Source organism: Drosophila navojoa, chromosome 3 (assembly GCF_054131105.1).
Source record: "Drosophila navojoa isolate 15081-1374.11 chromosome 3, UAZ_NAV_1.0, whole genome shotgun sequence".
NCBI lineage: Eukaryota > Metazoa > Arthropoda > Insecta > Diptera > Drosophilidae > Drosophila > Drosophila navojoa.
In genome coordinates, this window is record NC_142891.1 from 16,246,755 (window position 1) to 16,265,146 (window position 18,392).

An 18,392-nucleotide genomic window follows, 5' to 3' on the forward strand; every position below is an offset into this window, starting at 1 on the left:
AGCGCACTAAGCCGCTTACAGTGTGCGCTGGGTAACGCGGCACAGCTGTCGGCAGAATTTAATTGCAAAATCCTTTTATTTTTTCTAATTAAATGCCATAAATTTGCGCATTTAATTCTGGGAGGGCGGAGTGGTCATGATTGCATTAACTAAATTAAAAAGAAATATGCGCCGAGTTATGAAAATACATTTTCGAGTCGAGCAACCACAGCCGCAGCCGCAGCCGCTAAAACTAATCCGCTTTGGCACATTCAATGCAGTAAAAGGAGGGAAAATAAATAAAATACTTAAAAATGAAATGAAAAACTGAGAGACTGAAAGGAAAAAACTGTAAACTGAAGCCGCGCGCGGCACATTTCAAATGCCCAAATGGTCGTGCGGGGGTGAGTCGAGGGGAAAAACAGATCTTGGCCTGCAGGCGCATTCATCAGGCTTTTCCAGAGGTCGCAGCTCGTGAGATGGGAACCAGTTGCCCGGTTCTTGTTTACAGTGATGAATATATATATCTGTGTGTATGTATGTGTGTGTGTCTCTGTGAATACGAACCTGCAATGAGAGAGAGAGAGAGAGAAATAAACAAGCATTAGTTTAGCTGTATAAAAGGCGGCAGCCACGCCCACACCTCAGGGCAGCTGCAAGTTGAAAAACAAAAATACAAATACGTATATATATAAGATTTTGATTTCATACAAAGAAGTTGAGTGGATTTTTTTTCGCTTCTTCTTACTGCTTATTTTTTAAGGGTTTTGCAATGTTTTTTGTAAGAGGCGAAAAAATTTATATATATTTTTTTTAGCCATTTTTTGTATGCTTTTTATTGCAACGTGGGAAACAAAAATGTAAGCGCAAAAGGATGTAGCGAGGGCTTCCGTGAGTAGAGGGAGAGGCTCGCAGTGAGCGCGATTTATGTGCATGAATTTTGTATGCGAAAACTGCTCGCAGGCAGTGTACGGCTACACAATCCCTTAAAACTGTCAGGCTAATGCTGTCAAGGAGCGCTGTTTACACATGTGAATGTGTGTGTGAGTGTGTGTGTGTGTGTGAAAGCAAAAGGCGAAAGAGGAAGATGCTGCAGTAGTAGCAGCAGATAAGTAGATGGGGATAACTAGGGGTGGCTGGAGGCAGTTGGGGGTAGCTGTGAAAGTAGGTCGCCACGCGCAGATTTTCACTTGCTCTTAACTGATTTGTAATGCAAATGAAGCAAACTAGCGCAGGAGGCGGCAACTAGAAGAGGCAGGGCAGAATAAGTGCTAGAAGAAGAAGAAGAAGCGCGCATTAAAAACAACGAGCGGAAACATAAGAGCAAGCCAACTGTGCATAAAAAGTGCGTGCAAAAGGGAAGGCAACAAAGGACATGAGACAGGTAGAGAGATGGTTGTTGTTGTTGTTGTGCACTTGACAAAAGGCAACTGCAGCCGGTAGTTTCATGGGAAAACAACAACGAAATTGTTATTGAAGTGAAGAGTCGAATTCGAGATCCTCGAACGACAGGTGGCACTCAAGAGGAACGAACTGTAATAATAAGCAAACGCAACGGGCGGTCGGGACTCGCACCGAAGGGCCGAAGAGCACTTCAGCTAGGAGCCGATGGCAATCGTACAGCCAGCGGATGTGCGTGGTCTGTGTCCAAATGGATAATGAACTATAAAGCAGCCAAGAATTATTAGTTGCGCAAAATTATGAAAGAAGGAAACATGAGGTGAGGCGACGAGGCGAGGACCAGCAGCAGATAGAAACTTCCGGACGGGCACTCATTAGAGCCATGAGAGACGAGAGATGTGATGGAGGAAATGAATAGAATAATAATGAAAGACATAGGTAAGCTGACATGAAATGGAAAACTAACGAAATTATTCCAAAGTAAAAAGGAATAGAGAAGGGATTTTTGGGTAGATGGATGGCTGGCTGGATTGATGGATGGCTAGATATAGCTAGTATACATAATATATTAACTTTATAAAAAACAAGAACTGGAGATTTATAGACTGCATTAATATCGTATATAGAAAATGAATATTAAGTTAGATTATTTTATTTATATATATATATATATATTATTTATTATAATAAACTTCATTATTATTTTATTTATTTATATATATTACTTATTATAATATACTTCAGCTTAAGTCAAGCATTCTTTAATTTATTATTATCATAAATTAATTTTCTGTACAATATAAATTACAGAAGAAATCTGAGAACTTTTTAGATAATTTTTTAAATACTACCTCGCCAATATATGTAAATTTTACTAGGATATTTCATATATTTATTCAACTTGCAGCTCATATCTCTAAATACATGCATTAACTTTAATCTACGTTCTCTACAGCCGCCCTAGGCCAAACACTAAGCCCGGGGGAAAGAACTCAATTTATGTGCAACATAGTTCGATAACATTTCAATATAAATCTCCGCATTGGACAAGCGATTAGAGACCATCCGGAAATGTAAGTTGCAACTCGCAAACTGACCCAAATGAACTGGGGCACAGCGCTGCAACGGTGCTGCGTGTTGCCAGCCCATGCATCATTAGAAATGTAACATGTGCTGCAGCTGGACCCCCTTGGCCCCTTTGGCCCCCTTGTCTGCGACAAGTGTAGAGCCAAAGGATTACGCGAACTGCAAAACGAGGCGAACACACACACACACACACACATTCCCAATAAAAAGCTGCTTAGCCAGGGCCAACTCCCAGTTTTGCCAGCTCAGTTGCAAGCGCTCAAGCCTGAAATTGTTCGACTCGCTTTGTTTTTTTTTTTTTTTTTGTTGTTTTCTTCTGGTATATAAGCTGGCTAGGTAGCTGAGAGCGGGGGTAGCATCGGGTAGTGGGGCATTGAGTCTGGGGCGAATGCCTCGTTGCATTTAAATATTAATAAACATGGCGTGCCAAGCAAAATGCGCCAAATGCCGAGCGCGAGCGAGGCCCAAATGCGAGCTGTGAACGTGACTTCCATGAGTCAAGCATGGAAAGAGAGCTCTGACTGTGCCACGCCCCTACAACATACAGTGCGCCATAAAGGTGTTGCCATTTTGTTGTTGTTGTTCTTTTTTTTTGTTGCTGTTTTTCCATTTATTTATTTCCATATTTCTTTTTTCGCTTGCTTGCTGAACTTTGGCCAACAACGCCGCAAAGAGTCATGCAACAACCTTTGCCAAACGAGCTCCCAGCTCGCAGCGCACATTGTGGGCGCACCTTTTGGCCATTGGCTGTGGCCCGTTTTTTGGCCATTTACCATTTTCATACCCTGGCCCATTCACTCATTCATTCATTCACTCAATTCTGATTACTTTGCGGCCCGTGTCATGTCATAGCAAAAGGGTTTACGTCAATGGCCCAACTAAAGGCTAACATGCAATTCGTTACTCGCAATCCACAATTTGCATCCCATTCATTTGAGGCTGGCGCCATACGAAAATTGCCATAAGCATATGCTCAAGAAGCCGCCCAGGGTCTACTTATTATTGCGACAAGCGACAGCAAGCCAACGGCACTACCAAAATTAGTCATGTCCAGAAAAGAACCATACGGCCATATAGAAATAAATATGCAATTTCGACTATGTTCGGGCTCTGACACATGTTTGTTATACGCTTATATATTTAGATGACATAATTATGCATATAGCAAATTTGAATTGTATTTGACTTTTGAGAAAGTTGTATAGCTCATTTCAAATTTATTTATAGCCCCAGACATAGACCTGATGCAATCTTGAGTCTGCTTCAGGGGTCAACAGAGATCATATTTCGCTTCCATATTTGCGACTAGATTCTGCCCGAGCATTATAATAAAAAGAACAACTTTTTATTAATTTTATGAATTAATTTTAATAAATCAGAAAAAATCGTATATTAAATATTTAAAAAATTAAACAAAAGTTAATGTAATTAAATACCAATGCGGGTCTAATAAAACGCAATATATATATATAAAATAAATAAAACAATGACTAATTGTCTTGCTCAAGCATCCAAAGTTTTCAAACAATTCGTAGAATGCGTCAAACACAATTTTAATAGAATCGCAGGCAGAGTTTGTACTTTGTCTTAAGATTATACATATGTATATAAATATATAAAGTACAACTGCCAGTTATCGGCTTCTAAGCATAACTGCCTGTTTGTTAAAACAATGGGAGCTAGTTAGTTTTCGTGCAACAACAAAAACATATAGAAGTAGTGCTGTCCTATAGCATATCAAGACAAGCATCAAAAAACAAGACACAAGAACAAAAACAAGAACTTGACAGACATTCATTTAAAACATTTTGCCTGTGTGCGCTGAGAGTGTGTGTGTGTGTGGCTTATGACATCATGCCGACTTGTTGGCGGTTTCTGATGCCGAAACAGCAACAGAAAGAGGAAAAACGGCCAAAAGCAGCTGCCACCACAATGAACGATGGACAAATAGAGGCAGAGGCAGAGGCAGAGGCAGAGGCAGAGCTGAAGCCAGCTGAAAAACTGGAGTTGTATGGGTTGGCGTCTTTAGGGTTGCCGCTGCTCGTTGCTCAATGCAACTGACATTTGAATGAATGTCTCTTATAATAAATGCCAATTGACATGCTGACAGAATTGGCCAATTGAAAAGGCAACTCTTTCACCTGGCAGCTCGCAGAGCCCATTCGCCGCCTGCCCATTTATGGCCCAATGGGCTACCGTTTGCTAAGCTCTTGCCTGTTTCGCTGTTAGTTGCTGCTAGTTGGCCCTGAGATTGCGCAATCTCTGTGCCAGGGAGGCACTGTGAGACTCTGTGGCGGAAGCGCATAAAACCAAAACAAATTTGGGCTTTACGACTGTGCCATTTGTTTTAGGTTTACAAGCCATTTGACCTCAGACGTCTGCCGCGGCTCGAGCCCATGCGGGCCAAATTCTGGCCAAAATGGCCTTTAAAATTGTCGCTCAATAATCATCTAGTTCACTATGTACGGACGGACAGGCGGCGAACAGCCAAAGCGAATTAGCCAAATGCCATGAATGAAGTGTCATTTCGTGTCATTTGCCATGTGGGCGTCAGCTCCATTGGGGAGGTGTGTCCTCCAAGCATGACAAGTGAATAGAAGATAACGAAAAAAAATATATATATACAAAATCAATAATAAACTCTTATCAGGGCATGCAAATAAATGATAAAACCAATTTTCAAAGCTTATCTCTGTTTGTCTATATTTGTTGATATAGCGCTAGCGCCTCGGTGCTCTCATTGCAATTTGTATTCATTGTTATGCGCTACAAAAATATTGATAATATATGTATATGTATGTGTACATGCATTTAGATATGATATACTTGAACTGGAAGTGAACTAGCAAAATATTTATAATATATAGATATGATATATTTGAACGGAAAATGAATTGGAAATCGAAAATTTGTACTGCTCCAACTAAAATTCTAGACTATTTACTATAAACTCGTTATTTCTCTCGCTTGTTTGTTTCTCCCTTTTAAATTCTCACGTAATATTCATAATTAGCGTTCTCTAGCTAAATTAAATTTGTTTCGCTGGTTGACAAAATGATAAATTATGCTGTCAGCTAACTATGGAAACTTTATCAGCCCATGACATATGGGAATTCATTTGAAACTCATACGTTTGACCATCAATTAAAAATGTTTGTTTACTTTACGAACAAACAAAGCTATTGTTATGATTCCCAAATAGTTAACAACTTCAATGAGCTGACAAATGAGTTCAAATCATAAAATTTAGTTTATGAATGTTTAAGTAAAAATCCAATAGAGTTAACTGTTTAGCTAGTTATTCTGCCTGCCTTAAGAGCTAACTCAAATTAAATTATATTCACATTAAATTTCCTTTACCATTTCAAGTGACTGTCAAACTGTTGCTAAGGCTTCATTAGGTTGCCAAACAGGCGCCGTCTGAAACGTGATCATCAGCAGTAAAACGATCGTAAATTTGCAGCTAAATAACAATATACACAACACACACACACACACAGCTATACACTCACACACATAGTTCACATTTCTAGTTGTCTAAATGTCGGCATAAACATTTCACTCGACCATTTTTTACGAGCGAAACGAAACAAAAACAAAAAACAGACAGTACAAATTAAAGCGTGCGACATTGTGTAATGCGTATTACAATGCTAACAAAAATGGGGCGTGGCTAGCCAAAAAGAGTTACACTTAAAAAAAAAACCAAGAAGAGAAGAAGACTAAGAAGGTCTCGGGCTCCGGACGTGACAACAACACATGACAGAGAGTTAGAAAAAATGGACAAGCGCAAAATAAAACACAAAAAAAGAAAACAAAAAACAAAAAAAAACTCAGGTAAATTTTCAGCAGTTCGTGGAAGGAGCTTGTAGGCAGGTTATTAGGCGACGATGGCGCCAGACAACAGCAGGAAACGAAGCGCAGGGCACGCGTCCTGCACACACACACACACACATGGAAACGCACACGCACACAGGATGTTGTCTATGTGTGTTGATTTTGATTGCAGCAAAGCCAATTGCCAGCAATTAAAGCCAATCAATTGAGACGGCGGCTAAATGTAGCTGGCATCTGTAGCTGTGGCTGTAGCTGTAGCTGTATCTGTATCTGTATCTCGAAGTATCTTTGTGTATGTGCGAAATTGCTGTGCCATTAGCAAGTGATCTTTTTTCTCATATTCACTTCGTGTTGATTTTTTTTTTTTTAGTTGCCATTGACATTTGAACTTGCTGAAATAGTTGTTATACTATATTTAGCTGGAAAACAACATGATTATTAAAACAAAAAAAAATGTTTTCTATTTTTAAGTTCAACAGAAAGATTTATTGATCAAAGTGATGTGAATTGAATGTGTGACTCATTGGGCGGCTTCTGTTGCAACATTCAAATGCCCAGCCATGCGTCAGCGCTGGACAACAATGCGCGGGGACGCTATATTGTCCATTAGCCCGGGGCAGGTAAGCCAGTCGTTGTATACCTAGCTTCGATGCCTTTGTCTGTCGGCCTTTTTCATTTAGCTTTGCTTTTCTAGTATTTATTTCGCTTTTCATAATATATTAGATATTTTAAGACGACTCAACTGGGCTTTTGAGCTCAAGTATATTTTAATAGCTCATCAGTCCTTTCTCTATATATTTATAACTGCCTCTCTGTCTATTCCTCTGTTTATGTCTCCCTTTCACATATTTTTCTTCTTTCTCACTATATGCATCCAATTCTATCTCTGCCTCTCCCGCTCTTAGCTCCTACTTCTATCTATGGCTCATTATTTATCTCGCTCGTCCTCTCTTTCCCTCTCTCTTTTAATCTCAGTTAATATGCAAATCTCTTCATTTACTTCTGTTCAAATTCTTTATACCTCTGTAGATGTAGATCTTTAGCCTAGCTTTAAATCTATTTATCAGTTTTTCCCTCTCCCAGGTCTCTCTTTTTCTCTCACTCTCTGTCTGTCGCTCTGATTGCTGTCGCGACAGTTTTGCAGGCGCTTTGTCATTGAAACACTTGGCAGCGGACTGGCCGGCTGTGGTGGGTGGCAGCTAACTTGGCCAAAAGCGTCAGCTTGGGACACACCTTGCACACCAACAGCAGCAAACGCTTTTGTAATTAGGCACGTTTCAAATTGTTGTTAGGCAACAACAATAATAACAACAACAACAGCAATAGCAAAGGCAACTACAATAATAGAAAAAAATATTTGTTGTATGCCTTTCGAATTACAAACACACAAAACTGTAAACTGGTTTGCAATTGTTAGAGCTAGCCGCTGCGCTGCCAACCCCCCGCCCACGTTCACCTGTTCGACAATCGACTTCAGACTGTCAGTCAAAAATTGTTTTTATTTCGATTATAGTTTTATTTTTGTTATTTCTCATACGTCAATTTGCTGCTGTTGTTATTGTTGTTGTTGTTGTTGTCGTTGCTGGCTTGGCTAATTGACCTTTTGGCTTGGCTCTAAATTGAATCTGGCGGTTAGTTAGTTTTTCCATGCCATTGGCTCGCGTTTTGGAATTGGAATTGAAATTGGAATTTTGTTTTTTTTTTTTTGCACATGATTGAAAAATTGATTTTGATTATATTTTACTATTTTTTCGCTCTCTAATTTATTTCTATTTTGTTCGCCATTGCTATTTCGCTCAGCTAATTAAAATGAAAGTTGTTTCTGCTTCTGCCGTCGATTTGCAAAGTGAAATTGCCTACCAGCTAAATCAGTCAAAGAGCCAGAGGTTGGCCAACAGCAAATGCCAACAAGTGCGAAATGCGATCGAATTGCCAAGCGAAAATTGCAGCCACTTGGAGAAATGTCAGATTGAAGACTGACAAACGAAAGCGCAAACACTTACGCAAATTGCCCGAGCCAATGACGGCAAATTAAACTAATTGAAATGTGAGTGCCTGGCAATGAGTGCAGCAGCAATCATTTCATGCTCGGGGAGAGGTCAAAGTGAAATCGATGAAACTGCAGCAGCAGCAACTGCAGAACAAAATCTAAAGCGAGCATAATTAGATAAATGATTAAGCAGAGTGCAAGAATCTAAATTGTTGCTGATTGTAGTTGAGTTCAATTTGCAATTCAATAAAGGATGCAAAATGGGAAACTTTTGATATAGAATTCTGCAGAAATGTTTACATGTAGCCAGGCAGAAAAGTAGGCGTTGCCCTTGAAGTAGTTTATGAAGTTGATTATTCAAGTGTGCTATGTACATGTATGTGTGTATACAGTGTCCAGCACTTGAAGTGCACTTGAGTAATCAATTTGCAGTTCATTATGTACATATATAGTTTCTATATAATATTATATACAAACTGTAGAATAAATATGCCTTATATAACATAAAAAGCCGCTAGAAAAATATAATATTTATGTATAAGAGCTTGTCATACTATAAATATACTCATACGCTGCTGGAGAAGTATTCTTTATGCAAATTAATATTTTAAATCCATATACTAATATATAATACGAACGATTTTCGATAGAGACCAATGTAATAATTTGCCTTTAATCATTGTCCATTAGTAGTATCAATCATACAAAGTTGATAATGAAAACATTAAAAGCATTCGACTGAAATTAAAAGCAATTACACTCCTAATGTCATATTGATCGTATGACATTTAGCAAGCTCTGAAGCAGCGCCCAGTAATTACGCAGTTCGACAGGCACTGGGCAGCTACAGTTGTAGCGCCGCTGTTTTTCAGCGCTGTGCTTACATAAGCGTACAGCGCTTTTTTTCTTGCCTTTTTTCGCCTTATAGAAAAAGAGAGAGAGAGAGAGAGAGAGAGAGAGAGAGAGAGAGATAGGGGCAGGGGAGAAAAACTAACTAACTTGTTCATTAAACACGAGAACTGCAAACACTTAGAGCGACTCAAGTCAAATGTTTGTAAATAAAACTCGTTTAAAGGCAGCAAAAACAAAAACAACAAAAACAGACAAACAGAAAAAAATGCGCTTGTTGCTGGCATGTAAATTTTTGTTAATAGCACAAGTTTTTCATCACAGCTGAATAATAAATAATAAAAAGTTGATGCGCAAAAATAAAACGAAAACTTGTTGAAATGAAACAAAACAAAATTCCCAATGAAAAACGAGTAAATATATTTAGTTGCTACGGCTGCTGCTCAAAATGAATTTGCTGCAGTTGCTCAATCAAAGCTGCAACATGCAAATTACGCAAGCTGCAGGAACAGGTTGCATGCGGAGACTTCATGCGGCTCAAATTGTGGCGCATAAATCAAGAAGCCCAAGTATTTATTAATTACAAGTCAAATGCCATATGCTTGGATTCCCTAGCTGCTGCTGTTGCTCTTGCTGTTGATGGGAGCCAGCCAAGTGGCAGCCACGCCCCACTCATCCACAGCCATGGCTTTAGGGCAGAAAACACTTGCAGCTGCTGTTGCTGCTGCGGCATTTGCTGCCACTGCGGTTGCATGCTGCGACAGCTGCTGGAAAGTTTTCTTTTTTCTGGGTCAGCAAACGCATTGAAAACAAATGCGGAGATACAGGCGACCAGAAAGCAGGCAAGCAAGCCAGCCAGCTAGCAAAACAAACAAACAAACAACATACAACTAAAGCTTGCTGCATTTTCTATGCTCTGGCAACAAAAGACATCGCACAGGCAGCCGCAAAATGATTCTACACTCGCGATAAGCAACAGCAGCAGCAGCGAGTCGAGTCGAGTCGAGTCTAGAGACTCGGCACTACGTGGCGTATGCGCAATGTGGCCACAGCTTGGCCCACAAAATGTTGGCGCGACGCGCGATGCGACGCTTGGCTCTGAGCAAATTATGATACACATGGCTCAGATTACACACACACATATATATATGCACACGTACGCACAGCAGCAGCACAGTTGAAGCTGCTGGCCAGTTCAAAGACCGTGTTGGCTAATAGCTGCCCGACTGGGCAAAAAGCAACGGCAACGCTTCTCTTCTGACCCAAATCCGCAAGCCGCATTCCACAGCTAAATAAAAAATAAAAAAGCGCTAAAGAAAAACTAAACGCTGCTTGAGGCTACTAACTAACCATTTTTCCGAAACGTTTCCAATCACAGCAAATTATATTGAGCAAATAATCGAGCAAAAACTGAGAGAGAGAGAGAGAGAGAGAGAGAGAAAAAAAGAGCTCCGACAGCCAATTATGTTAATTGATAGTAAAATTCAAGTCTTAGGCTCAGCAAGTTGCTAATTAAGCGCGAGAAAAATACAACAACAACAGCTACAACAAAACAGCAAACATTGTGCGCAAATTAGTTTGTCAACAGACGAGGAGGGGGGGAAGAAAACAAGGCAAGGTTTTCAGTTTGGGCAACTGGCGGTATTTCAGCTATTGATTCAGCTGCTTACAAAAGGCAATTTAGGCCGTAACAGCGACAGCTACAGATAAAAAGACACACATACATACAGCTATATAGATACAGATGCAAACAAAAATAAATAAATAAATAAAGGTGCTCAACGCAGACACAATTTGCTAATGCCTAAGCTGCTGATAATTGAAATATGCAAATAAGAACAGTTATGATTAGAGCGAGATAAAGCCGGAGCATGAGTGCAGCAAGACAGACTGCGATGTGTGCGAGGCAAAGTAAGTTGGCAAAGCCTGACAGATAAGATAAGTTTGATTGAACAGACTTGAATGGCAGCAATGAGGGATTCAATAAGATAACAAATTGCCAAGAAATATTCCTTGTAAATACACATACATATTTCCCGTTTTATTTAATTCATTGATACGATTTCATGCAGACTTATCTTAAAAGCAAAGATGGCAAAATTTATAATGAAATAAACTTCAGGAGAGTTGCAAATAAAACAGCCAAAAAAATGATTTAGAAAGTGATGAATTGAACAGATAATAATTTCTATGGCCTCAGATAAGATTGTGAGCTATAAAAAACTCTCTAGATATATGAAATTGGACTTAGATAAGATAATGCCAAGAGCTGAGAAAAAGGTCAAGGTTTTCTTAATTAATTGTTAACCAGAGAAGTTAAATAAAGTGATAACAGAAATGATCAAAAAATATTAAAAAATTAACAAATATTTACAGACTGCAAAATAATTTTAAAATTATTTAATTATTAAGAATTCGGCATGGAATTATTTTTGAATGCAAATCAAATGAAACAGGAATTGAGAAAATGTCACTGAACTGCTGCTGTGCTTCAAGCCAGTTTAAATATATGTATGTATATTTATGTATTCATTATATATAAACACATGCACATACATAAATGTGCATTTATTATATTAAAAGCATTTCAATTGACATATTTTATCAACTACAGAGAAAACGTTTCCAAAGAAAAATCTATTCATCATTCGCCGCTTGACACGCATAGTTCAAGTCATTATAATTTATATACATACACATATATCTACATATCTACATATACTTTTATATATATGTAAAACTATTTTGGCGACAACTGAGTTCTCGTGTGTTTTTTATTTATTTACTTGATTCTATTTCGATGGTGATTATTTTTTTACATTTTCTCAATTTGGGTCAATAACATTTGGCAACTCGAATGCGTTGCCAGCAAAAAAAAAAGCAACAAAATTAACGAAAAGGCAGCCAAGGCGCCAAGTTCTGTGTAAAGGCCAACAACAACAACAACAACAGTAACAGTAACAACCGCAAAGTAATTGAACTAAAAAGTAAAATAAACTAAAGCTGCGCACAATTCGTGCATTGATTAAAAAATAATTTACACAAAATTTGGCTTTTGGCTAAAAATGAATTTTCTGTGGTTTTCGCAGCCAAACGTAAACCAAAATAAATTTAATTTCAAATTCATTTAATTATGCATGCGGGCAAAGCGATCAACGACCCAAATAAAGCAGATGATATATATACGAATATATATATATAATAGTTATTAATATAAATATTTGCAGCGAAAGTGTTTATTGAATGTATGATATATGTATATACGAGGCAGAAGCTGAGGCTTGAGCTGGCGCTGGAGCTGTGGCTGTGGCTGTAGCTGGGGCTGGGGCTATTTTTTAAATATTTATTTAAAGTGAAAATCTTCAACAACAAATATAATCAAGAGAATCTTAAGGCGGCGGATTTTGTTATTGTCAGATGCTGAAAAGTGAAACAACTTTTACTTTTTTGTTGCTGTCGAATGTCGATGACAAAAGCTGCCGTCAAGCTATACAGTTAAAAAATACAGATACATTTTGGAGCAGCAGCAGCAGCAGCTGTTGAGTCAGATACAGAAGTACGAACAAATAGACACATACACACACACATATTCATATTCATATGCATATATACAGAACCAGTTACTGTTACACGTACACAGACAAATGAGCAAACTGATGACGGTATAAGATACAAATGTGCCTATTGACACAGATACCCTTAGGGCAATAGATATTTCGACAGCTTTGCTATTATAGATAAGGATATTTTTCACTTACATGAACAGATACAGATACATGGGCAGATAGAGATGCCTATACATGATTGTGTCAGTGGAAGATACAGAAACACAGCAGATACAGAGGCAGATACCAACTAGTAGGCATAGCTATTGGTAAAGATATCTTTTGAAGTACATCAATTTAGATACTTCTACTGCTTTAGATACAGTTACATATGCCGACTGAAGTATAAATACCCATATATAGCAATCTAAATATATATATAGAATATTCATATATATGCATATACAAAGACAAGTCGGAATACAAGCACAGATACAGTTACTGTTACGTCTACAGATACAAATGTATATAAGCTGGATTTGTATATTAGATACAAGTTTATGCATCGATATACTCGTGGCTATAGATACATATCGTGTAGATCTGTTCACAGATATTGTATGCATATATAAATGTATGTATTATACATACATTAAGATACAATTACACGTATATCTAGATACAGCTCAGGCGTCAAAATAAAACGATCTCGTTCACAGTCCACTCTCAAGTTCTTATCGAGTAAACTTTGTGCAACTGTAACTTGAAGTCAACTTGCAAGTGTATTGTGTTTATTTTTTACCGTAAATATTTCATAATTATTTAAACGTTGCCCACGCAACACTATAAACAAAACAAACTCATTTACATACCTATACATACCTATATATTTATGTTGTTACAATTGCCAGGCAGCCAGCTAGCCAAGTAGCTGTTCAGAACCTGCCCGATATTTCGCCATATGCCATAAAACACTTTATATGCATTTGTCAACAGTTGACGCGTCGCCGCGTCTGTCGCAATTTTGGCCGAGCACAATTTGTCAGCGCTAAGAAATTTTCCAGCGTGAAAATGTCTATTTCTGAATACATATTTATATTTATTCTTTTTTTTTCTCTTTTTTTTTTTTTTGTATAAATAGGCACACAGCTGCCAGCCACAAATACAAAATTGTTTAATCAAAAGTAAAGAAAACAACAAAATTATAGTGCGATAAAATAGAGCTCGGCGAGAGTAAACATGAGCATGAGGCTTATCGTTATTAAACAAATATTAGTAAGTCCAAAGGTGAGCAGAACAAAGACGAAACTCGAGATACTCTATGAGATATTTCACTGTAGGAGTTGGCTGATCTATGTTAAGGTCTAGAGCAAGCATAGAACTTGAAGTTTATTTATTAGAAACTTATCTCTAAGATACTCCACGAAGTAGTTAATTTTTGAGTGGCATGACAAACATTGTAGTGCGATTAATGAATGAAAAATGTTGTTCAAAGATAAGAAGCAAAGCCCTTGTGCTAAAGTACCTCTATCTACCTCTACTTAGGGTTATTGATTAAGTACTTGAGCTCCTGAAGTGCGCACTAGAGCAGAGATATTTGATAATTGAGTTACAGATCTATATATATAATCAATATGAATCATAACTATAAAAGAACAACAGAACTAATAGAGAGAAAAACTGTGTGAAACTCAAGAATAAACCTACACATGACTAAGAAATGCATTTCTCTCTATATATATACATACAGGACATATATTTCCGATAATGCGTAACACATTGAATGCTTTGAAGCGGAATACCCATTGGTTAGGTAGCCATTAGTCAGAGGGTATCACAAAAGGAGCGCGCATCGAGCGCGTTTTTATCTCACATGCAATTTGTCTGAGCAAATAATAGAAAGACGCGTCCAAGGTAGACCTTTCTTACAAACAAACATAGATAGGGCCGACAGAGGCCAGGCATAGAGCCCGAGCGAGAGTGAGAGTGAGCAAAGCCTTATCTCTGCTTTGCTCTGCTGATAACTTACGTACGTATATTATTGTTGACTACCTGACTGTGTCTTGCCTCACTGTTGGCCAAGTTAAGGTAGCTACCGTTAATAGTTGCAATGCTTGCTTTGCTTGTTTAATTAATAGCGCATGTTTATCAATCCCCGGCACCCGGCACCCGCCACCCTTAGTAGACGATGTATAAAGAATCGTCATTGTCTTTTCTCTTTGTCATAAACGCAATTTCATTTCTTTGCAGGCAACAATGCAGCCAGAGCAGAGCCAAAGCGTTGTCAATGCCGTCAGCCACTGTTTGCCATTACATAATGCTAACAACAACAACAACAACAACAACAACAACAGTAGGTGGCATGCCACCTCCTGGTGGCGTTGTTGTTGCTGTTGCTTTTAGCAACGGGTTGATTTTCATGCTTTTTAATGCCGCATTGTCATCACATTTTGCTTGACAAACGTCTTCACAATATGTACGTATATATACACATATATATATACATATACATATATATCGCATGCAGTCTTCTACATGCCCGACGTCAAGCATGAAGTATGAAGTATACAAAACTTTATTTTATATATATCTTTTATATAGAGCCAACGATTGTCTTGCCGTGCGATTGTCTGAAGCCTTGGGATGGATGCGACAAAACGTGTGAAGAATCGGCTAAGACGATTGCAAAAAAATAAATATATAAAGAAAAGCACAAATATTTTTGGTGAAACATGTGAAAAATGTTACATAATTTATTTTTATTATTATTGACAACTATTTGTAAAGTTGTTGTCATCATTAGTATTAGCATTATTATTGGCATTACAAGTATTTATATTCCTATAGATGAGTATTATTATGATTGCGACTCTCAATATCATCATCATTAGCATTAGCATTGTCATTACTATTACTATTAATATCATTATGCTCATTGTCATTATGATTATTAATTTTTCATATTATTGTAGCATGATCATAATCATTATTACTATCATTATAATTATCCTCAATGGCATTCTAATCGTATTTTCCACTAAAAATCTGTCCCACAAATATTTCCCCTCTCAGCTTTCATCGTATAACAAACACTCTAGAAGTTTAATTAATTCATCCATCTAAATTATTCAATTTCCAGTCGTCTTTTTCTTAATTATTCCTTAGATTTCTCATCGACAGCCACAAACATCATTAGCCACACACTCATTTCAAAATATACATACAGATAGATACATTCCCGTATTGACTCGCGTTTCATATCTTATCTAGGTCTACCTTTTACAAGCTGTCATTGATATTATCCATGCCCAACAGGGTTTTTTTTTTCGTTTTCTATTTATATATTATTCTTCAGCTGTTGAAAGATGCTTCTTGAAACACTCGACGGCCTTATCTCTTTTAGCTAAATCAATACCTGCTGCTCAAGTGGCCGACGAGCGACTGCATCGATATAATCGATCAGTGACCTTATCGCACTGCAACGATCTCCCATTCGACTCGAAGCGAATGCTCACCTTCAGGCCTCGTCACGTCTTTTACGTCTCGTCTCGACTCGAGTTGTTGTTAATAATTGTTATATGCCCTGCTGCTAGCCACTTTTAATCAGTCTGAGGCAATGCATAATAATCATCAGCATTATCATTGTCATTACGCCTGTTCCACGATTGCCAAACAGCAACATAAAGCAGCATACAAAATGCAAAATGCCAACTGGCAAATGCATATCCGGTCGCTGGCCAAGGAAGTGCGAGTGTGAGACTCGCTCGCTCGAGAGGAGACTCGACTCAGTCATGAATCACTAACTAACTAACCAGACACAGGCACAGGCACAGGCACATCCACAATCACAGCCAAACAAAATGGGTTGCCTTATTGTTGCCTCGTTTGCCCCGCCGCCGCCGCTGCTGCTGCTGTTCTGAGGGGGATTCGAGCTCGGGACGCATTAATCGTTGGCCATTATGCAAGACACGCGCCCTGCAGCCAATTGCAATCCATATGCATAAGTAATATATATATATATAGAATGAGAGTGGAGAGGGGCCGAAAGAGAGGTGGGGCAGCGAGAGCTGTAAAGAGGCGGGCCTGCAAGCTACCCAGCTAGGTGGCGACTATAGGCTGCCACACGACATTTGTTACATGGACCTCACCATTTAAGGGCAGCCAAACCAACTAAGTCAACGACGACGACGACGACGACAACAAAAAGCGAAAGCGTTTCCAAGACGGCGTCTGTGGCGGACCTTGACGCGGGTTTTTCAACTTGGGCGTCAGCTGTACTTAGCCAATGTGTGCGTCAGCTGTACTTACACTTTACAAAATTAGGCAGTCATAGTTAATTTGAAAAATTTAGGCGTCATCAACCGAGTAATAAGCTATTGCTGCTTAAATATAAAAACTTTTATTTGAGCTATATAAAAAATATTTACAAAATTATAACTGTTTCTTAATTCAAATATATTCACTGTAGCTACACTAAACAAAAAGTTGGCATACATAATGTGAACTGTTAAGTGAAGCACGATCATTTTTTTTTTAATTTATAAAATACAAAAAAATACAAATGGAAAATATATTCTTCTTTCATTTTTTTTTTAATTCATAAAATGAATAAAAATTGAAAAATATTTATCATTTATTATTATTATTCTTTTCATAAAACTAAGTTTGAAAATTAAAAAATATATACATATACATATGTTTATTTATATATTATACATCTAAAATTAATTTTTAAAATCTATTTGTTTTTAATCTAAAAATATAGTCCTAAGCTTTTTGTTATTAAAAATTTATAAAGTCCATATTTTCGACTAATTTCTATATGCCCCCATATATTATATATTTTCTAACATATACTCTTGCTTTTATTCATAATTCACATTGAAATTTTCGCTCAGTGCATCTATATATATTCTACACAGATCCCTTTTCGGCGCACAGCAGGAAGTCTGTCCTCAAGTGGTTTTCTTTTTGTGTTCTTCGATGTTGGGGGGAAAAACCTTGACATCAAAGTGGGCAACAACATAAATTGCCAGCCATGTGTGTTATACAAGAACGCGACCGCAGCAGAACAGCTGATGGACGTTGTAGGCGGCACAGATACGCATATCTATACATCTATATATATATATAGTATATTGTATCTGTCAGTCGCAGCCACAGTCAAAGATAAAGCTACATGACAGCAGGCAGCACAAAGTGGCTGCTAAATGCCGCTGCCTCAGTCGAAAAGCGAAAGTTTGGCCAAAAAATAAATACAAAATACAAAATAAATATATTTCTATATATCAAATGGGCAGACTGTATGGTGGCAGTCGCCTCTGATATATGTTGTGGGCGTGGCACATGTGGGCACAGGTTCAAACAAACAAGCAAAGCCAAAATGAAATGGAAAATCAAATTAAATAACAACAAGGAGAGTGATCCAAAGAGATTCGACTAGACGAAGCGGAAATGTGGTTCAAAGAGATTTTAAGAGACAAAAACTGAAAGAAATATTTAAGATTTGCTCTTCTGACCACAAAATAGATTAGCTAAGTAGTATAGTAATTTAAACTAGATATTATTGAATGTTTTTTATGGTAGTTAACAGGTTATCGGATATAATTTATATATAGCTACCCAAGGCTTGCATAAAATCAAATTTTAGTATTTTGACGAGATTTTATCTTTTATGCATAAAATACATTAATGACATGTTGCCT

The 18,392-nt window shown here is 37.8% G+C and overlaps 1 protein-coding gene and 1 long non-coding RNA gene across 6 annotated transcripts in view; one reads left to right on the forward strand and one right to left on the reverse strand.

Annotated features, from left to right (window-relative positions):
- The window catches only part of RapGAP1 (Rap GTPase activating protein 1), a 114,022-nt gene that overhangs the window by 26,563 nt on the left and 69,067 nt on the right, over nucleotides 1-18,392 (reverse strand). The gene's annotated exons all lie outside the window — the stretch shown is intronic.
- On the forward strand, nucleotides 6,191-8,575 carry LOC149091783 (uncharacterized). The gene is made up of 2 exons (XR_016196539.1): nucleotides 6,191-6,923; nucleotides 8,104-8,575. It is a non-coding gene; the product is annotated as an uncharacterized LOC149091783 (long non-coding RNA).